General features: G+C 40.4%; 1 protein-coding gene across 2 annotated transcripts in view; it reads right to left on the bottom strand.

Annotated features, from left to right (window-relative positions):
• The window catches only part of POU6F2 (POU class 6 homeobox 2), a 491,856-nt gene extending 491,528 nt beyond the window's left edge, over positions 1-328 (bottom strand). For both annotated transcript variants that reach the window (XM_011944507.1, XM_011944506.1), the window contains exon 1: positions 268-328. The gene's annotated coding sequence lies outside the window, so the exon portion shown is untranslated. The remainder of the gene's footprint in view (positions 1-267) is intronic.
• Between the last annotated feature and the right edge of the window lie 7,486 nt (positions 329-7,814).

Genomic DNA, 7,814 nt, shown 5'->3' on the forward strand with positions numbered 1-7,814 from the left:
ATCCAGACCAAATTATAAATTAGATTTATCCTTCAGTGTTTTTGTTGTTGTTTTAGTTTTTGTTTAAAAGGATCACATTGAAGTTTTAAGCTGAGGTTTCCCTGGTCAGATTTAATGGGTGCCTTTTGCCTTTCGCACTTTCAGCACTACACTGGCAGGTAGCTGAAGATACAGATAGAATGATGGTACTGTAAATATGAATTATGTGAATCATATGGTGAGACCCTTGTGGAAAAAAGGGGAGTTGAGAAATGGCTGACTCCATACCTGACCAATTACAGCTTGCATGGTCCCCGTGTCCTGCTGCGCTGAGAGATCGCGATCCATCATATGTTGTCTTTGAAAAGGAGAATGGGGGTTTCTGGCATGCATCTGTCAATCAACTTCTGCACTCACAACCATCACCAAAAGCAAGGGGAAAAAAAGTCAAGCTGCTCCACCAAATAGGATGAAACTGTCATGTGACCTCCGGCAGACACACACACACACATTCACTACCTCCACAGAGCGTAAGAATTTTCTGTAGATATGAAATGACATTGACAAATATCCAATACCAAGTAAATAAAGTGAGACAAACAGCTATTCAGCAAAGACAAAAACATGGGCTGTAATCTTCCGCTAAAGGTTTAACAAACCTATGAGGATTATTTTTAATGCTCTAGAAATCTATGTTTAAAACAAAACAAAGCCAAAATGAACTATCTCATGTGAGTGTCCATTAAGACTTTGATTTTTGTGCTACTATATACATTTTTAAAAGTATAGTTAATTGTTGTAGTTTTCTTAATGGGTCCCTAATGATTTTATTTTTAAAATCTCTGAATGACCTTTTGATAATATGCAGTTATCTTTCTTGTTTTATATAAAGACACCTTTTCAGAGAAGCTTGAAATGTTAACTGTTATGTAACAGACACCCTGATATTTGTGGACTGGAAATGGACATAGAAAATAATCCATGTAAACGATGATGACCACTCTAATATAAAATATTCAAAGTGTATAAATAGTAGTCACTAAACTTTCTATCTTCTAAAAGGTAAGGGGATGATTTACTTGCAGTTCATCTAAACTGATGTAATGTGTTTTTAATGTGATGACAACTATTTTAACTTTTTAAATTTAATTTTAACTATCTGATTCCACACAATCTAGGGACAGATTGCTAATGTATTATGGGTCAGTTATTGTTAAGAGTGACAAGAAAATAACTTACCAGCTTTTTAACCTTCTTAGGCTAAAGATCGGAACCTGACTTTCAAGACAGTCCTACAGGTATTATAAAGTTGCCCTCCGAAAACCCAAAACCGTAAGCACTGTCCATTAACTTGGTGGCTTTGTGGCAGTGAAGAACGTTTGCATTGTCTGCTTTTTAACTGAAGTTCATTAATTAATATACTGTCCCTAGCTTTTCAAAAAAAATGTATGGGAAAACCTTGTGTTAATATTAAAATGGAAATTTTTTCAAGGCTCTAAACTGATGACAAGTCGGGGAGCAATGAGAAGTATTTAATACAGAATATATACTATTATGTATATTATTGCATAATATCCACTGCTTGAAAATTAATCAAAAGGAACTTCAAGTAAGAAAAAAAATTTTTTTTCAATATCGTTAAAGAAAGCTTTAGGAGCAAAGAATGAAGGACCAAAGCGTGCGCGCGCACACACACACACAGACACACAGACACACACACAGACACACACACACACACACACACACACAGTTAAATCAGCATCCTCAAACAAAATGAGGCCGTGTACCAAGTGGGTAGCCCTCTTGGGAGCTGAGGGATAACTGAGGAAAGGCCCTTCTAAACATCATTAAATGTCCCGTCTGCGCTGAAGCCCTATCCGGGGGTTTCTGCAGTCATCTCAGATCAGGACTTCGAGCGTCCCATCACCTCCTCTGGCCGGGGAACGGGAGGTCAGGGAAGTCGAGCCAGGAGCATAGGGGCCCGGGGCCGCAATAAGGACTAAGCCAAAGTTGCCCGAAACCTGCGGGCTCACAGAGGGCTGGGGGACGCGACTGCTCGTGGCATCGCCTTCTTGGTATCCCTCCTGGGCGGACACTAGACAGAAAGCCAGGTGATGGGACCAGTGGGAAGTTGCGGAAGAGGGACGAGCTGGACTCCCAGGCCACAGCCGAGCTGAGCAGCCGCCCCTGCTTTCTAATTCTTGGGGGGCCTGCAGCCAAGCCTGGAGCGCGCCCCGGCGGCACCGCCCTCCTGGGCGCGCTGGAGCCCGGGGCCCTCCGCCTGCGTCCTCGGACTTAGGCAGCGGAGCCGGTGCGCCGGTCGGGTGAGTTCGGCGGCTGTTTTGGCGTCCGGCATCCTCTGTAGCACAGCCTGGGTTCTCCACGCGCTGCCACCGATCGGAGGCTCAACTTCCTCTGGGATCTAAGCTTCTTAAGCGCCTTCCTAAGGGGCTGGGGGCTTGAGGGTGTGGGTGGAGGTGGGTGGGAGAGGCTGGCCGAGCTGCAGCATGAGGCCGAAGACTTCCTTTGACGCTTTGTCCCACAAATTATGGTGGTTCTGATTGGCGTAGGGACAACACTCTTTGCTTATACTCCATTTGTTTACATGACCATCTGGCCTGCATGAATTATAATTATTACTAGCCAGCATTGATGAGAGGCTGAGCCAGACACTGTGTCAGACACTTCACAGTGCGTTACATGTGAAATAACAACTCAGTGAGGCAGGCATGATTATTCCCATTTTGCAGATGAGGCTCCAAAAAAAAAAAAAAAAGATAACTGCTCATGATTAATAGGAATATTATTTGAACCTGCTCTGAATCCAAAACTGGAGCCCTTCATATGAAACCACAGAGTCAGGTAGCATTCACAACAGTGGCTATCATACATGAAGCACCCACTCCTTCCGCACATATTTATGGAGCCTGTACTAGGTGCCAAGTACTGCATTAATGTTAGAGATACAGCAAAACAGCACAGATTGCTTTGGAAACATAATAAAAATAAACCAAATGGTTAAAAGATTTATCTGGGGGAATTGTTTGATTCTAGCTGGTGGAACATGCTGACACTTTTTAAGCACCCTAATGCACCGGCTCGGGTTGGGATGGACTCCCTCTCTGACCTCTGACTGAGCATGGCCTTGAAAAAGTGCCACTTCTCTGAGTTATGGATTTCATGTCTTATACCAGAGATTACAATCCCTCAAGGGTAGTGCAAGGATTTGTGGAGATAATGTTTTGTGAAAGTTTATTGAGCTATACTGTGTAAGTGCCCAGCAAGTGTTACTTATTTTCCCATATGGGAGGTCTATGGAGGCAGGAAAGATTAATTCTCCTGGGGAAGGGAGGAAGCCTCAATGCAGATGGTGGAAAGATTTGGGTTGTGATATAAACAGAGGGCAGCTCCTGTTCAGGGCAAGAGGAACAGCATGAGCAAACCATCTGTTCCTCTATCATTGTGGGTGGCAGACACTTCTAAGGTTTGATTAATGGAAAACAAATGGGAGAGAATGTGGGTATGCCAACTAATGTTGATTCCCACTCCCACAGTAGCATTTAGGAAAGGAGACTCCTTGAGTAAAATATTCACCATTACCATCACCTCTCTGTTTTCTTACCTCCCATCAAAGTTCCATAATATTGTGCATTTTCTGACCCTCTAAAGCCCCTCCTGGATCACGAAGCAGCTAGATATGTCCTTTTCCAAGATACTCTTGTAGGTAAGGCAGCAGTGATGGCAAAAGGTCACCATAAGTCAAACCAAAAGAGGTCCCATCATTGCCCAAAATCCCAGTCCCCAGCTTCTCAGGATAGGGATGTTCTTGATTTCTTAAACCACAAAGGACACTGATAGATAAATGGAGTACTGGGAATCAAGATAAAGTGCAGATATTGGTCATCTCTGTCTTCATTTGTTTTGATGAATGTTTTGCAATGTTTAGGGATGAGAAGAGCTAACATACCTGGAGGCTTCTTTAATTCAAGGACCAAAAGCAGAAAAAAAGTGAATAGATGGTTCAAACAGTCACTAAGATGAATCCACTTTTACTAGACTTAGTATATTTCTGCTTATGCTATCATAACATGTAGATTTACTATAAGTCTATATGACATGCCTTTCTCTCTGTTGAGACCTGTTCTTTTTGTGGTAGTTGTTCGCTTTTTTGTTTACTGGTTTAGTCTTTTTTTTTCTTCTTCTTTTCTCTGCTACTTCTTGCTTTTGCGTACATACCTTTCCTGGTTTTTAAAAGACTAAATTACCATTCCTCCCACTCGTTTCATTTTTCATTTTAAATCTCCCACCCCTAGTTAACTAGACTCCAGCCTTCTTCCTAGATTAAGCATCATGGCAGAGCACTCTCTACAGCATGACTCACCACGTAGCTGTCTGTCTTCACATGATTTTTGAGGCTGACATGGGAATCACATGACGGGGGACAAGAATCAACATACCCAATCAAGACTCCTCATTGGCTTCCCTTTCCCTTCTTCAGTTGGCTTTGCTTTTGCCCTTCTATTCAAAGTCAGTTTTTCCTAGAATTTCATGTGCTGCCATCGGCCTCTGGAGGGATCCATTGCGTTTTCTATTTTCACCCCCACAACACTACATTTTTGTCTACTTTCAAGTTTTGTAGAGCATTTCTCTGGAATAGTCTTTTCAATCACCATCAGTTTCCTTAAGCAACGTTAGGAGGCTCTTAATTCCACAGGACATTGACCAGTGTAACTGATCTGTACCCTGGGATCTTTTGTTGTTGTTATTTTCATATTTCTAGTGAAGTTGAGAACAGGAAAAATACCAAAAACAGAATGATTATTTTTAAAAGAGAAAGGGAGAAGGGAGGAGACCCCACACATCAAGCCCAAGGACTACAGAGTTGAAAGGGGCTTGACTTTGCTGAGCCAAGGCACCATTAGTCGTGATGACCTATGATTTACAGTTTCCTTCTACAACATAATTTGGGAGCACTGGTTTTCCCCCGAGAAACAGTGACAAGATATTACCTTTAAAATGAACAGCTGAGAAGTTCAAGAGCCTGTTGACTCTGGGCAAGGAAGACCTGTGAATATGCTAATGCATTATCAGACCTCCAACTTCGTCATCCTTTCTACCAGGGGACTTTATCTAGGATAAAAACAGAAAAAGCCAACACACGGAGCCAGTTCCTTAATTTCCGTTTGCCCTCTTCATGAAATGTTTTGGTTATAGTTATGCGTTTGGTCTTCTAGAATATATTTCTTCTGCCTGAATATGCTTGGAAAAAGCATTGAAATGCTCCTGGGTTTTACTGTACTTTGGGTAGTTTCTGTGTCTGAGCCCAAATGCTAACACGTAACTTCTCATGAAAATTCTCCACAGTGGTGGAGACACGCATTCTGTTTCCTTACAGCCACAGTATACTAGGGGACTTTTTCTTTTTTATTTCATGGTTATAGTTTCACATGCCTGAAAAAGCTAAATACCACTGTCCTTTTATTCCTTATATCGATAGGTTCACAACACATAGACCTAGTTCTGCCATTTTAAAGACAAACGTTTTTAAATGGATGACTGTACAGAACCAAATTCATCAAAAGAACTTCAAACTTGCAGCTCTTATATTGGAAAACCCATCTCTATTCTGGACTTCTCTGTAATCATCATCATCATCAATAACAATAACAGCAATAACAACTATAGAAAACACAGAAGAGGATCCCAAGATGTAGTTTGAGTACCCTTGAGGGTTCATGAGACCCTTTCAGGGGGTCTGGAAGGACAAAAGTTTTTCAAAATAACACTAAAATGAGATTTTTTCCTTTTTTACTCTCGTTTTCTGAAGAGCATACAGTAGCGTTTCCCAAAACTGCATGATATGTGATTTCATAGCAGATTGAATGCAGAAGCAGACATGAGACTCCAATCATCTTCTAGTAAGTCAGACACTTACTAGAGATTTGCAAAAATCTAAAACAAAGCCACTCTTTTTACTAGCTATTTTTTTTGTGGTAAACACAATTTTTTTCATAAAACAGATTATTTATGTTATGTAACTATTTAAAATAAATTAGTAAGTAAACATTTTAAATTTATTGGTTTTAATTTCTAATGTAGTAAATATTAGTAAACATAACCCACAACACAAAAGCTTTTTGAGGTCTTAAATAATTTCATAGTAATGTAAAGAAACTCTAAGACTAAAAAGTTTGAGGTTTGCAGACATCCTAGAGTATTTACTATTTGCCATGCAACTGTTCTAAGCACTTCATTTATACTAACACATTTAATCCTCACCCTGGCCCTAGAAAATATGTGTTCCTTATCCTGATTTTATAGATGAGGACACTGAGGGTAGTATTATATTGAATATTATAAATGCAAGGTTCTTAGGGATGAATGTCCAAAACAATAATTTTATATGAGAGTCAGCTGAGATATGCAATACCTCCTGGATGGAAATGTTGGGAAAAAATCACTTTGTTAAAGTTTTTAAAGGTTTTTTAAAGGATACTCATCTATGATCAGCATCAAACCTATGTCCCAGTAAATAAAATGTCCCTAGTAACTATCACATGCCACAAAGTAGAGGCAAAAGAATTAAGGGCTGTCTGATTCTACTCCCGTCTCTACCGCCCACTCCTATTGGGCCTGAATGAAGGTGTTGAACTTTTGATGCCCTTCCAGTTACAATATTTTGTAATTGCCAAATCCCCACATTAGTTGGGGAACAGATCTATCTATATAGAATATGAAAGATTAAAATCTATAATTTTTAAGCATTCATTTGACTGCAAAACTATAGTTGAAGCACTGGGCAAAAAAAAAAAAAAAGATATTCATTAAACAGAACAGAGTTTATATAATTGTTTAATTATCTAGCCTTGGCATTCAAGATTATCATCTTGCAAAGGGAATTATATTTCTTCAAGAAAATACCTGATACACAGCTTAACCAGGCAGGTCCAAAGGGAAAGTAGAAGAAGACAAAGTAATAATGACGTAGCTAGATGAAATAAAATTATGGGTCAAGGAGAACAAAGAAGAAGGAGGAGGAGGAGGAAAAGCAAGACAGACCAGGCAGCTGGGGCCTGAGTGTGTGGGAGTGGATGAGAAATTCCCCACCATGTCCCATGAGGGCAGTGAGAGCCTCACAACTGGAAATAGCTAATATACAGTGTTAATTGAATATATTGCTGTTGTTTATTTTTCCCTGCATTGTACATACGCTTTGAATCCCAAACCTTCAGCAAAATCGGCTACACATATAAATTCTTGTGTGAGGGGCCATTTTTTCAGGGAAAGGAAGGCTGAATCCCACATCTGGGTCAACAGTAACAAGTTGAGAGAAGAGTTGTGGAAAGTGAGATGTAATGTGTTCAAATATTTGGCGAAGTCTGAAGAAGTGACACAATATAAAAAGTATCTGTTATGCAAGGAATGCAAAACCAAACTCTGACTTAATTGGACAACAAAGGGAATTTTCTGGCTCACAAAACTAAAAAGTACAGAGGTTAGTGGGCCTCAAGTCTGGCTTGATCTAGAGGTTTTTTAACATCTAATGAACCCTGTCTCCATCAAAAAATAAAAATAAAAATAGCCAGGCAAGGTGGTGCACACCTGTAGTCCTAGCTACCTGGGAGCCTAACACAGGAAGATCACTTCACTTGAGCCCAGGAGTTCAAGGCTGCAGTGAGCTGCAATTGTGCCAGTACACTCCAGCCTGGATGACAGAGCAAGTCCCTGTCTCTATAAATAATAATAATAGTAATAATGTAAATAGAGTTCTAGCTACATCTCTCCACACGGCCCTTTGCTCTGTTTCAACCTATTCATTGGTTTTGGCTCCCCTC

The sequence above is a fragment of the Colobus angolensis genome, unplaced genomic scaffold, assembly GCF_000951035.1.
Source record: "Colobus angolensis palliatus isolate OR3802 unplaced genomic scaffold, Cang.pa_1.0 Scaffold232, whole genome shotgun sequence".
NCBI lineage: Eukaryota > Metazoa > Chordata > Mammalia > Primates > Cercopithecidae > Colobus > Colobus angolensis.